The 14,945-nt window shown below is 52.4% G+C and overlaps 2 pseudogenes; both read left to right on the top strand.

Annotated features, from left to right (window-relative positions):
• The window catches only part of LOC147121852 (procollagen galactosyltransferase 2-like), a 156,940-nt pseudogene that overhangs the window by 31,525 nt on the left and 110,470 nt on the right, over positions 1-14,945 (top strand).
• On the top strand, positions 4,267-5,721 carry LOC147121854 (large ribosomal subunit protein eL33 pseudogene; annotated as a pseudogene).

Below are 14,945 nucleotides of genomic sequence, written 5' to 3'. Positions count from 1 at the left end.
TGGGCGAATGGTGCCTGATTCCCGGAAAAGTAATCATTAAAGAGCATATGGAAATGTAGGTCTAGCTTTAAATAAGCTGTGCATTTTCTGTATGCAAATCAGATTTGGCCAGTCACGTGCAGGGTCCATGATTCAATTTTATTTCATCTCCCTACCTTGTTGCTGAGGCCAATTCTAGTGCTACAACTACTGTGCTTGTTGAGACCGGCTCACATAGTACAGAACAGGGTAGACGTAGAGAAAATGTTTCCACTCGTGGGAGAATTCAAAACTAGGAGCCATAAATATCAGATAGTTACTAATAAATTAAATAAGGAATTCATGAGAAACTTCTTTACTCAGAGAGTGGTTAGAATGTAGAACTTGTTACCACAGGGAGTAGTTGTGGCAAATAGCACAGATGCATTTAAGGAGAAGCTTGATAAGTACATGAGGGAGAAAGGATTAGAAGGATCTGCTGCTAGGGTTAGATGAAGTAGGGTAGGAGGAGGCTTGTTTGGAGCATAAACAATGGCATAGACTAGTTGGGCTGAATGACCTATTTCTGTGCTGTAAATTCTATGTAATTCTATGTACTACGAGCCGGCTGGCGCTCATTGACCTTCTATTCACCCAATCTATAACCAATTACATTTTGTAATGAGTCAGCTTTTGTAAATACAAATGGTACTGGAAGCCTGGGAGCAGTCACATCATATTACTCCTCCTGTGACATAAGTAGAAATTCTATCCATATCCCAGTCCATAGTCATGATGTAATTTGGGTCCAGTTACATGGAAAATTCCCCAGAAAACGGCTGCTCTCAGGAGCCTCAAACCAGAAATTCTAAAGCACAAAATGGATCAACAAGAACTAGTTGAGGGATAGCAGTAAGCATTCAGATATCAGGCAATTTGGTAGCAGGCACCTCCGCTTTGAGTTGAATTTGGTCAAATATATATCCTCTATTCACGAATGATGGCGAAGTCCAGATATAAGCCTAGAAATTGCGACCGACAAACAATATTAGTGTATGAATGCTTAGCATGTTTGAGTGCCATTCCTCTGTCTGTTATTTTATACAACATAGGCCCAGAAATTCGGGTCGGGGGCTTCCCGCGGGTGCAAGCCCCCGACCTGCACTTACCTTGTGCGCCGGCAGTTGAGCTGTAGGGCCCCGTGGAAATCCTCTCTGGGGCCTGGCCCAGCTGCCGGCGCGCTGTGCTTGCGTGTCCCGGGGCGTAGTTACTGCGATGCGTCCCCTGGGATCACGTGAGCTATGGGCAGCCAATCAGAGGAGGGAAAAGCCCATTCATAAGATTGACAGGTAGACCTGTCAAAACTTATAAATACTACGGGCCCAAAATAGCAGTAAACCTTCAAATAATTTTTTTTTTAAATCACACTTTTTAAATAAACTATAAATTACATTTTTGAAAAAAATAATTTTATATTATAACAGGGCTAAAAATAAACTTACCTTGCTTTAAAGTATTTAAAAATAATAAACCTGTGGAAAAAATGTTTTAATTTTAATTAATTGACCACTTACCTTGCAAAAAGCAGGCCTTACGCCTGCTTTTTAAATGGTGTGGAGATGCCGGAGTTGGACTGGGGTGGACAAATGTAAGAAGTCACACAACACCAGGTTATAGTCCAACAGCTTTATTTGAAATCACAAGCTTTTGGAGCGCTGCTCCTTCTTCAGGTGAAGTGGAGAAATGCATAAAGACACAGCTTATATAGTCAGAGAATCATGTCAGATGTTTACAGGTAACCTTTCCAACTGCCATTTATCACACCTCGGCAGAGAGATAATCACAGCAGTCAAAGGTGTGAATGGTGTCCAAACAGGTCAGTCAGGGAAACATTACATCAAAGAACAATGAGGTGGGGTCACAAGGGGTCAAATATTGCAGATGCTGGGGTCTGTATGAAAAACAGAAAAACAGACAAAAAACATTTTTTTTGGCTGGAAATCACAGCAGGTCCGGCCGCATCTGTGTAGAGAGAACAAGCCAATGTCGACTCGAGTCTGGATGACCCTGCGTCAGGTGGGGTTACATGTAGCGTGACATGAACCCAAAATCTCGGTTGAGGCCGTCCTCATGGGTGCGGAACTTGGCTATCAGTTTCTGCTCGACGATTTTGCGTTGTCGTGTGTCTCGAAGGCCGCCTGCGCTCATTCACGGGCCCTCTGCATGGCTTCAGGCGCTATTTGGGTCCAGCAGCAGTGTTCAGGCCTAGCTGGAGGGCTCCACTATCCAGGGCGTGGCAGCAGACAAAGTCGACTCTTCCCCCTTAAGAGCTGGCCGGCGCCAGGGTGTCTGCTGTCAATCACGAGATGGCCGCACCTGCGCTGCGCCCGGCCTGGGCGCTCTCGCTCAGCACCTCCGGCTTAGCGCCTAAAGAGAGGCGTCCAGCACCAGTTTTAGCGCTCGAGCAAACTCTTAGGGCGAAGCTAATGAATATCGCAGAAGTGGCCTCGATTTGGCGGCGGGCGCAAACTTTAGCGGCCGCCCGACTTTAACGCCCCAAAAGTGGCTACAATGAATTTCTAGGCCATAATGTATATAATTCACTTTAACCTAACTGTACGTGTATTACTTACCAGTTTGGGCCATTGCCCCTTTAACTTACCTGTGGGGGCCGTTGCCCCTTTAAGACGCGCCCTAGCGCGCTGACGTCACATCACGCATTGCGTGACGTATGCGCGACAGCCGCCGGCACAGCCCGGCCTACCGCGACTTCAGCCGCATCGGCTGGCAGACATGAGCGACGCGATCCCCCGCGGCAAGCGCCGGCTCAGCTCGGCCTCCAGCTCCTGCTACCGCGGTCGCGACTTCGGTCTCAACGGCCAGCCTCCGCACCGGGTGAATGCGCCGATGTATCGGCGCGGGTCACGTGACCGCCCCAAGCGCGGGCCAATACGCTAGCGTCAGGACGCGGTCACATGACATCCGAAGAGCAGGAAAACGTGACTAAGCATGATGACGTCATCACGCTCTCCCGAGGACTACGGACTCAGTCCTCATGGAGTCCCCGTCGGGGTAAGACCTAAATTATTTAGTAGTCATTCGTCCTGAGAGGTCAACACGAATACCTACAATTGGTGACCCCGAGACCGTGAACGTTTTTCACGGCCGAAGCGCAGCCAACAACACCTCCAATGACGTGAGTACGGGCGCTCATCAATTCCTACACTACAATTGGTGACCCCGTATTCGTGAACGTTTTTCACGGAAGAAACGCGCACCCTGAACCTCGTCTTCACAGACGACGACCGACGAACAACCGACGAACAACCGACTCCGTGGACGGTTTTCACGGAGGAAGCACACAGCCTGAACCTGGCGACCCCGTTTTTGTGAAAGTATTCGCAAGGGCAGCACAGCCTGGAGGTGATCACGTTTTTCACGGACAAAAAAACCCAAAAAAAACAGCCGGACCTCGATTTTGCGAACGTTTTTTGCAAAAGAAGCACACCATGGAAGCACCAGCCGTTTTGCTGTCGCTGCCGCACTTCAGGGAGAAACAACCGCCCTCGTGCTTTGGCAAGGTAGAAGCCCAGTTCGCCGGGACCATCGACGCGGAGTAGACCACGCATTTGCTTACTGCCCCCGTGTTCGACTTCTCTACCGCCATGCGGGTCGTCCGCCCATACGTCCAACGCAACAGCAAGTATAAATCTCTCCAAGCGCGGGGTACAGCATGTTCGGGCCCACAAGATCGGAGCGCGCCCGGCGGGGATACCACGAGGACTCACCCCCGTGAACCACGAGGACTCGCTCCTCCCCAAACACGAGGACTCGTTCCTCTTGAAACGCAAGGACCCATCCCTCGCGAACCACGAGGACCCACCACTCGCAAACCTCGAGGACCCATCCTTCGCAAGCCACGAGGCTCCACCCCTCGTGCAACACGAAGACTCGTTCCCCGCCGACGACGCACCAGCCCGTCGGCCTGCTGGTTGTGTTACCTATCATACTTGCCGGCGAGTAAGAGAAGCGTGCCGCCTTCTCGGCAGTAGTTTCACTAAGTCAACAGAAACGACAAGCAGCGTTGCCGCCCTTCCGGCAGTTTCCCCCCACCGACCGCGACGACGACCCGGTCTGTCCCACCCTTTCTCTGGTCCATCAGCACAAGGGTCCGGAAGTGACTCCTCTCCATAGAGCACATGCTAGAAACAGGTTTTAAGCTACAGAAGGTCGAAAACCTGCACTCTGATTTTAACGACCTGACAAGAGCCGAGTGAATAGCCTTCCTACAGAAACAGTGAAAGAAAACCTACCGAAAGCAGGTTACTATTCCTTCTACTGTTTCATTACTGATATCAGGACTTGTAATATCCATATGTTCTGCAAAACTGCGTTTACTGGCTATAAACGAGGCTTTCGCAACCAAAGAGAGCACACTGCTCTCCTGCAGATTGAGGGGGTTTCTTGCCGCGCTGAAACGGACCTTTACCTGGGCACGAGAGGTGCCTACGTCTACAAAGCTAAGAACAGCACTGTCACTCCTGGTGGTAAACCACACAAGACTCGTGCTCATTCAAGCAGTGGCATGGTCCGTGCCAAGTCCAGCAGTAACCTGCCTACCAGGGCTAGGGGGCACAGGATTCGTGCGAAGCTGTACCCATCAAGGAATTGAAGCACAGCTGTACGTCAATTGACAATAAATAACAAATGTTTCCTCGTCCGCTTAGTTAACTTCCAGTTCCTTTAGCACCGCAAGGCACAGATTTGAACGTAATGTTGAGATGAGACATCACCGATGACTTCTGTCCGCTCTACTGTTTAAAATGGCGTTCCCGGAAGCCTCTCAGAGACTTAATGCAATGGCGGTGACCATTTTCTTCAGAAGACACACTCGGAACGTTAATTGCCCAAAAGAGCGTCTACGTAGCAGTCTCGCTCAGTGAATCCTTCCGGTTGGCTTGTTTGGGAAATATTGCGATGAATCCGCAGCTCAGCCTCCTTACACCATCGCTACAGCCAACGAGACTCACAAACCATCCTTTTTAGGATCTGCCTTTGACATGCGTGTGATTGATTGCCCAGTCCTCAACAGACAAGTAGGGCAAGATTCAGAGACGGTGCTCAAGATGCACACCCCCTTGCTCAATCGCTTCCTCAATGTTGCTGCCTCACCAGTTTTTCGTTTCAAACGCTTTGGCAGGGGCACTCAAGGGGTAAAATTGTTGCGTCACCCTGTGGACAGTGGCTTTTCTAATTGCCTTCCTCATGAAGAACTCGATTCGGTCACTCCCATCAGTGAGGAGGATTCGAAAAAATGCGGCTCAACACAGGCCAGTGAACCTTTTAGTCCTACTATCATCCTAAACGCTCCTTCCCACTTCGAAGCATCTGAAATTCAAAAACAAATAAAGCTTCAATCAACATGCTCCGTATTGCAGAGCCATACATTACATGGGAATATCCAAATCTGAAGTCTGTCTGTGAATTGATTTACAAACGTGGTTTCGACAGATCCAACACCAGCGCATCACTTTCACTGCCAATGCCTCGATTGCAAAGCAGCTTGGAAAGTATGACATAATTTGTATTGGCGATCTGATCCATGGGATCTACACAGTCGGCAAGAACTTCAACATGGCCAACGATGTCTTGTGGCCCTTCAAACTGTCCTCGCCACGTGGTGGCATGAACGAAAAGACAATACCTTTTGTTGAGGGTGGTGCTGCTGGTAACAGAAAAGACCGAATCAACAGAATGATCAGAACTAAGAACGAAGGGCCTGCCCATCTCCAACTCCGACGCTTGGACAGCACCTGACGCGGGCCGACATTTGCCATTCTAGCCCGTTACATGCCGATGCTGTTTTTCAGCCACTCGCTCGCTGCGGCCGCCCATTCCCCCTTAACAAACGTAAACATCTACTGATGCAGCAAACATCGAGGACGGGTCCAACGGACAGCCCGTGGCCGCGATCGGCCACATGAAAGTTGCAGTCCGCACCGAGCACTGCTCTGCGTAGCAACGGCTCACTCTCCGTTGTGCGATCGTCGTAGCACTATGGTACGCACTGTTCTGTGCGTGCCAGGCTCCCAACGATTATGCTCACCTGTCGGCGAGTTCACCAACCTCGCCCGTAAAGTCCTTCTGGATCGCCCGGTTGGCGTTCCTGCAGAGTTCGTCAGAACAAGGACTTCTACCATCAACAGAGCGATCGCCCGCGTCCGCCCGACCTGCCCGTCACTCTGACATGGCCTGCTGTTTCGCACGTTTCCACGGTCCTTCGCCTGACGGATATGTTTTATTCGCCATGACGTGCGTAAGGATCCGCTGACGACTAGCATCTTCAGACCTCGCCCGCCAAGTCGAGACAGCACGCCCACTGAGACCAACTGCTCGTCAGACCATCTCATCTTTGGACTTTCGTTAAAGTGAATTCTGGGGGGGCGCATGTGGCGGTTCCACCGGGTGTCCCTTACACATGGCCTAGAAATTCAGTTGGGCGTGCCAGCCGTTAGCGCCTTAGGAGGAGTAGATCTCGAGCGCTAGGCGCTTAGCGCCCGGGCGCAGCGCGATCTGCGCCTCGCCCCAACTTCAGTACACATTTAGCGCCGGCGCGAAGTCTTAGCGCGCGCCCTGCTGCGCGCGCAGATCATGACGTCATTTACTAGTGCAACGCCCTTTGTGCGCCCCGAACCGGAACTTCACTCGCGCCGCCCCATTGTGCGCCGGGCGGCCCGAACGACTGTGAAGTGGAACGGTACACAGCCGAGGCGGGCCGCGGGGAGCGCTAATTAAAGGGCACTTACCCTGCACTATAAAGGGCAGCCATTTTGCAGCATTCACTCTTGTGCAACGGTTTTTTGGCGAGAGACCAAGGAGGAGAGCTTACTGCTTTGGACCAACCCTAGGAGAGGTATTTTTGGCTCAGGCCAGAGCTTAGCAATTATCCTTGCCTTCATTGAGAGCTCATTGTTTCCCAGCATATAGTGGGGGCTGCATTGGGTGCCAACGCTGACTTTCAGCCTTATGCCAGAAGGGCTTACAGACGCCGTGAGAGAGTGGCAGCCCTGGCTAGACGCAGAGGGGGCAACAGGCGTCGCCAACTGAGGCCTTACCCACCCAGGGTATACCGCCAGCAGTCCTCCTATCTGACCATGTCTGCCGCGATGTGTGTAAGGAGGCTGCGATTCAGAAGGGAGGTGGTTGCAGACATCTGCCAGCTGCTTCAGAGAGATCTGCAGCCACAGCTGATGCGCAGGACGTCTCTGTCGGTGGCAGTGAAGGTAACGGTGGCTCTCAACTTCTATGCCACCGGCTCCTTCCAATCCGCTGCTGGGGACATCGCTAACATCTCCCAGTTCGCCGTGCATTGCTGCATCCGCCAGGTGACCGAAGCCCTTTTCACAAGGAGACATCAATTCATCTCCTTCCCCATGACCCTGGACAAGCAGCAGCAGCGTGCAGTGGGATTTGCAAGAATAGCGGGCTTCCCCATGGTGCAGGGCGCCATTGACTGCACGCATGTGGCTTTGCGGGCACCTCTGGAGCATGCCGAGGATTACCGCAACTGGAAGGGCTACCATTCCCTCAACGTACAGCTGGTGTGTGACCACAGGCAGCGCATCCTAGCTGTCAATGCCCGCTTTCCAGGCAGCAGCCACGATGCCTTTATCCTGCGACAGACAACTGTGGCTGACATGTTCCAGGCACAGCCTCCCCCAAGAGGATGGCTTATCGGGGACAAAGGCTATCCTTTGTGTACCTGGCTCATGACCCCGCTCTGTGCGCCCACGACCCCTGCTGAAGAGGCATACAACGAGAGCCATCAAGCGACTAGGAACATCATAGAACAAACAATCGGCGTCCTCAAGCAACGGTTCCGCTGTCTCGATCGCTCCGGGGGAGCCCTCCAGTATTCGCAGGACCGAGTCTCCCAATTCGTCGTCGTTTGCTGCATGCTGCACAACCTGGCTATCCGCAGGACCCAGGCACTGCCACCTCACGTTGGACCCCCACCTCAGGAGGAGGAGCAGGAGGAGCATGAGGAGGAGGAGGATGAGGAGTACCAGCCCAGGAGGGAGGCACAAGGTCCAAGGGCCGCCCGTCGGCGGCTTATTGAACATCACTTCTAGGCCCCCTGTCAGGGAATGGCTTGTGCCAATGAAAGAACATGATTGCAGCCGCTCCGCAAGCCCTCAGCCGGTTAAGGCAACAAACACTTCAAAGATCAAACATGGACAATGTTAATAAATAAAATGCTTTATTGTACAAACTCAGGGCCCTTCCCACATGAAAACCAAAAACAGACAAAACCCCCAAAAAACACTCAAACACATTACTCGCTCCCACAACCTTGAGAGGATTAACAAAACAGTGCAACTAAAATGGCCGTCATCCTCAGCCTTCGTAAAAAACAAACATCACATCCTCGGCTTTCAAAAAACAAACATCCAATTCTCGGCCTCAAAAAACAAACACAACTGGCCACACATTCGACTTTTTGGCCCGCTAGGTCGATGCCTTGGCCATCTTTGTGTGGCCCCTGCCCGCCCTGCTGCTCCTCCTCAAAGTAAGGCCATTGGCTGCTGCAAGGCTGGGGGCAGGCTCCAGAGGGGCACATGTCGTGATGGCAGATGCCCTTGGGGGTCGGCCTAGTCGTGGTCTGGCCATCGAGCGGGCGGCTGTTGAATGCTGCAGCTGTGGCTGGCCAGCATCAGTCGCTGCAGCAGCTCCTGGCAGCTCCACTGGGGGAGTGGCAGTGGCGGCTGGAGGAATGGGGGCAAGCTGGCGGATGGCAGGCGCTCGCTGGTCGCCTGAGACACTGGCACTCGCCCGGGCCAGCACTGCAGCATGCGCACCAATCTGCCGAGGGACAGACCGCTGTGCTGCTGCAGCGTGCCGGGTGCCCTGGCGATGCCTGGCTGACACAGCGAGTGTGGCAGCAGTGAGTGCCCATGTTGACCTGTTCAGTGACCTCATCAGAGCACCCAGTGACTGCACGGCGCCACTGATCAGCTGCCCACTCGCTGCCTGAGCTGCCCCGAATGCCGCACGACTCGCTGCCTGATCTGCCCCGAATGCCGCCCGACTCGCTGCCTGCTCTGCCCCGAATTCCGCCAAACTGATGGCCTGTGAGGCCCCGACGTCGGTGACACTCCGAGAGAGGGACTCGATGGCCTCAGGCAACCGTGCCACTACCCCCATGAGCTCCGTGTGCCGGCGCTCCGAGTCCGCGGACAAGTCCTCGAGGCGTTCCATCTCCTCGGCGAAGACCATCTCCGGACTGGAGGCCGGACTCTCCCTCTGGGGAGAAGGCCGCCGAGCTGGCCGACCCTTCCTGCATTGCTGGAGGCCGCTGGGCCCAGCAATTGGACTCCCCTCCGACCCTTCCCCCCTCTGGGGAGAAGGCCGCCGACCTGGCACCCCCTCCCGCGTTTCTGCAGGCCGCAGGTCCCATGAGCTCCCCTCCCCTCCGACACTTCCGCGACGCTCCCCTCCAGGGAAGACGTGTCCCCTACATTGGCATGGGTTGCCACGGCTGAGGGTTCCCCTGATGGGCCGCCTACCTCTTGCTCCTCCTCCTCCTCCTCCTCTGAGGGGCTGTCACTGGCAAGTTCAGGGACCTCCTCCTCACCATCTGAAAGCAGGAAGGCACAAGAGTAGCTTTAGAGTGAGGAGAGGGCGTCAGCGACGGATGCATGAGTGGTGGCATTCAGCGCATTGGTCGGACAGTGGCAAAGGATGTAGATCTGACGCGCAAGTGGGACGAGAGAGGTCCAAACGTGGATGTCCTTACCATTGGTGCCCAGAACAGGGTCGGCATCTCCACATGCAACAGGGCCAATCACCCGGGCACCCATGATGCGCTCCACGCGATGTTGAAGCTCGGTGAGCGGCTGGATCTGGGGTCGGCCTCCCCCGGTCGCAGTCCGGCTCTTCCGATTATTAGCCAGCTTGGCCTGCAAGAGAAAGGACGGCCTCTAAGTACAGTGTGTCGCCCTGATCTTGTGTGCACTGCCTCCCATGGTGGAATAGCCTGGCCAGTGTGTCGCCCTGATCTTGTGTGCACTGCCTCCCATGGTGGAAGAGCCTGGCCAGTGTGTCGCCCTGATCTTGTGTGCACTGCCTCCCATGGTGGAATAGCTTGGCCAGTGTGTTAAGTGCAGAATGTGCAATTGATGTTCATGCCTGTTCCATAGCTGCTGGATGAGGGCTGGCCCTTAGGGCTTTCAGGTCCCTTTGCCCATAATGTGAGGTGCACATGCAAGGATGAGGAGGTCACTGGAAAGGGTACTCACCCTGACAATCTGCGTGAGGTCATTAAACTTTTTGCGGCATTGGACACCGGTCCTGGGGACCTCGCTGTTGGCTGACACCTTGCTGGCGACATGCCTCCAGGCTCTCCGGTAGGCGCGGAGCGGCGCCCTCCTGCCATTGTCCGGGTACAAAATATGGCGCCTCTTCTCCACACCACCAACCAGCACACTCAGATCACGCTCTGAGAAGTGCTGCGCTCGTTCACGGGCCCTCTGCATGGCTTCAGGTGCTATTTGGGTCCAGCAGCAGTGTTCAGGCCTAGCTGGAGGGCTCCACTATCCAGGGCGTGGCAGCAGACAAAGTCGACCCTTCCCCCTTAAGAGCTGGCCGGCGCCAGGGTGTCTGCTGTCAATCACGAGATGGCCGCACCTGCGCTGCGCCCGGCCTGGGCGCTCTCGCTCAGCACCTCCGGCTTAGCGCCTAAAGAGAAGCTTCCAGCACCAGTTTTAGCGCTCGAGCAAACTCTTAGGGCGAAGCTAATGAATATCGCAGAAGTGGCCTCGATTTGGCGGCGGGCGCAAACTTTAGCGGCCGCCCGACTTTAACGCCCCAAAAGTGGCTACAATGAATTTCTAGGCCATAATGTATATAATTCACTTTAACCTAACTGTACGTGTATTACTTACCAGTTTGGGCCATTGCCCCTTTAACTTACCTGTGGGGGCCGTTGCCCCTTTAAGACGCGCCCTAGCGCACTGACGTCACATCACGCATTGCGTGACGTATGCGCGACAGCCGCCGGCACAGCCCGGCCTACCGCGACTTCAGCCGCATCGGCTGGCAGACATGAGCGACGCGATCCCCCGCGGCAAGCGCCGGCTCAGCTCGGCCTCCAGCTCCTGCTACCGCGGTCGCGACTTCGGTCTCAACGGCCAGCCTCCGCACCGGGTGAACGCGCCGACATATCGGCACGGGTCACGTGACCGCCCCAAGCGCAGGCCAATACGCTAGCGTCAGGACGCGGTCACATGACATCCGAAGAGCGGGAAAACGTGACTAAGCATGATGACGTCATCACGCTCTCCCGAGGACTACGGACTCAGTCCTCGTGGAGTCCCCGTCGGGGTAAGACCTATCTCGCATTGCTCCTGTATAAAGCCAGCTTACCTGTTGTATTTCGTCAGTTCCAGTTAATAAACAACTTAGTGATTATTCATCCGAACTCGAACTAAATTATTTAGTAGTCATTCGTCCCGAGAGGTCAACACGAATACCTACAACTGTTTATTTTGAATTGGAGATGATCACACAGAATGCATACATAGAAATTTGCTTAGGATTAATATCATATTTAATCCTATTCATTTTTTCCTGTTATGAACAAGATTTATATAAACCTCCTCCTCCCAGTCGCCCCTGTCCTAGTCACCCAATCGGCCCTCTCCCGTTGGCCATCCCCAACAGATTACCTTTCCTTCCCCTTTAAGCACTTACGTGAGGGCTGTTGCTGGCGGCACAGCGGCCCGAAATTCGAAGCCTGTTTACCGGCGAGCTGCTTGGAGTCGCCCAGCAGGTGTCCGCAGTTCACGGGTCTCATTTGATGAGGTCCGAGGCCCAATATCGGGTGCACCTCGGACCTACCCATTCAGGCGCAGGAATCGTTCCAAATTTCTAGTCCATGGTCTTTTGAGAACTAAAGCTAAAAGGATGCGATGAATATAAAATAACTGCTAGGTAGTAATGGATGATACATGTGGCTCCTTGTTGATATTGCGCTTGTACATCAGCATCAAAGTAATTCACTGGATCACATAGCTGTGTAATCCAGTCTCGATGCTCCATTCTTCCAGTTTTATATATAGCAGGTTCCGCTAATGTGAAACAGGTCAACCTAATGAAAAAAAAAATTGCAGATACAGGTACAGTATCCCTTATCCGAAAGCCTTGGGACCAGCTGAGTTTCGGTTTTCAGAATTTTTCGGATTTCAGAAGGTATTATTATAAGACTGAGAAATTTGTATTTAATATAAATTTTAAAAGTTCAGGCTGCCTCTTGTGACTGTTCCGTGTCTCATTCCCCTTCCTGCTTCTCTGGAAAGCCAGATATCGGCTGACTCCTACTAAGCTGGCCCGCAAATCAGGTCGGGGGTCGGGTGGGGGGGGAGAAAAGAATATCGGACGGGCCGCGGTTCAGGTCAGGGGTCGGGGGGTCATCGGGGGTCGGGGTCAGGGGTCGTTGGGGTCGTTGGGTCGGGGGGTGGTCGCCAGGGGTCGGGGGGTCGTCGGGGGGGTCGGGGGGGAGAAAAGAATATCGGACGGGCCGCGGTTCGGGTCGGTTCGGGTGGGGGGGGGGTGAAAATAATATCAGACAGGCCGTGGTTCGGGTCGGGGGTCAGGTCGGGTCGGGTGGGGGGGGGAGAAAAGAATATCGGACGGGCCGCGGTTCGGGTCAGGGGTCGGGTCGGGTCGGGTGGGGGGGGAGAAAAGAATATCGGACGGGCCGCTGTATTGTTGGGTTCACTCTCCCGGTACCTCCTTCACACTGCCTGGCTCGGCCTGCAATCTCCTACCCAGGAGGGAACTCTGTGACCCTCTGCCCTGTTCAGCGTAAGTCGTGCGCCACTCTGGTCATGTCGTGCGCACGGCTTACGCTGAACAAAAAAACTTTCGGTTTTTAGAGGTTTTCGGTTTTCGGAAGTTCGGATAAAGGATAGTCTACCTGTACCAAGATTTATATGTAGCAAGACTAACTGTACCAATTCTGACTTGGGAGTTTAATTTCTTCTTACACTTTAGAACATTGCTTAATGTATTTAAACTATACAAAATAAATGGGTTAACAACTGCATTAAAATAGCGCAGATAGGAATAGAACACAAACATTAACCAGAGCAATAAAAATAGCACACAGAGGAAGGAAACTTGGGGCTTGTGAGGAGTTTTGCTTACATCAGGATTGTATACTCATGTATTCAATTGTATTTGAATGCCCTGGGGTCTTCATGTGGATAATACAGCTAATCAGTCTAAGCCTTGTCTATATACAGCTGTGCAACACATGGATTTTCAGAATATTGCATTCCTGTAGACCATTACAGAATCAAATTGCAGATCACGAGGAGACTAGACTTTAATGGACTATATTTGCTTCACTTTTTAACGTGCTCTGCTCGAATATATCCCTGACCAAGCTGATCTTCATGCCCATTCTTCAGGCCCAGACTAACAGCTTGCAATGAAAGCTGGCATAGCTAAATTGTAATGCTATCAGACGTCACAAAGGCACACGTGCTGGCTAAATATATATGAAAACAAATTGATAAAATTAAAGCTAGCGTCCAGTATCATGCAGCTTGGTCATTGGCCTTCTAGCTTTTGCCACTTACGCCACGTGTCAGCTGTGACTCAGTGGTAGCACTCTCACTGCTGGGTCATAAACTACTGGGTTCAAATCCCACTCCAGAGACTTGAGCACATAATCCAGGACAACACTTCAGTGCAGTACTGAGGGAGTGCTGCACTGTTGGAGGTGCCCTCTTTTGGATGAGGCATTAAACTGATGCTCCGTCTGCCCTCTCGGGTGTATGCAAAAGATTCCGTGGCACTATTTAAAGAAGAGCAGGGGATTTCATACATTGACCAGAAGCTTAACCGGACCAGCCATATCAACAGCCTGGTTACAAGAGCAGGACTGGGTATTCTGTGATGAGTAGTTCACCTCCTGACCCTCTCAATGCTTCTCTGCCATATGCAAGATTCAAGTAAAGAACCTGATGAAATATTCACCACTCACCTGGATGGCTGCAGCACGAAGGCAGCTCAACACCATCCAGGATCGAGTAGCCTGCTTGATTGGCACCTCTGCCACTGGACTCAGTATCCACCCCCTCCATCACCGACGCACAAATGGCTGCAGTATGTATTTTAGCAATTCATTGAGCTTACTTCAACAGCACCTCCCAGCCCGTGACCTCTACCACCAAGAAAAACCAGAACAGTAAGACCACTGAACGGAACTACTTCTAAGTCCCCCTCCATGTCACATACCATCCCGACGTGGACATATACCGCTGTTCCTTCATCGTCGCTGGGACAAAATCCTGGAACTCCCTCCCTAACAGCACTGTGGGAGTACCTTCACCACATGGACAGCAACGCTTCAAGAAGAAGGCTTACCAGCAGCTACTTGGGGCAACTAGGGATGGACAGTAAATGCCGGCCTTGCTAATGTTGCTCAGGTCCCAACAACAAATAAAAACAAATATTGCTACTCTTACAAATGTGAAAATGTCAGGCAATTGTAAAGTCACTATAATACCTCGCAATTCTCACAAAAACTGTCATTTATTTTTCTTGTATAGAAGCAACAACTATTAACGACAACAGTTTAAAAGACTTTCTTTTTATTTCAGGGATCTGAGTCTAAATCCAGCTCAGAATGAAAGTCCCCTCTCTCAGCTGTCTATAAGGATCCGACCTGAAATGAGTTGAGGCAGTGTCAACCCAGTTCCTAGTGGTGTGGACCCATTGCGCAAACTGTCCATAATTCAGCTAAATGGTGCTAAATTGCAATCTCACTCAGAGTACATAATGATGCTTGGCATGGGAAGCCGAAATGTCATATTGGTGCAGTATGGGTTGTTTTTCTGAGGCTGGGGGGTAAGGATCATCAATGGAGCTCCAGTATGCTTATTCTGCATCTTCTATATCTGACATGGGATACTGGGTGA

This window comes from Somniosus microcephalus, chromosome 3 (genome assembly GCF_052327205.1).
Source record: "Somniosus microcephalus isolate GS21.2 chromosome 3, FLI_Smic_1.0, whole genome shotgun sequence".
Classification (NCBI taxonomy): domain Eukaryota; kingdom Metazoa; phylum Chordata; class Chondrichthyes; order Squaliformes; family Somniosidae; genus Somniosus; species Somniosus microcephalus.
The sequence above is the reverse complement of the archived record's forward strand: the minus strand, read 5'-3'. Positions and strand labels throughout refer to the sequence as shown.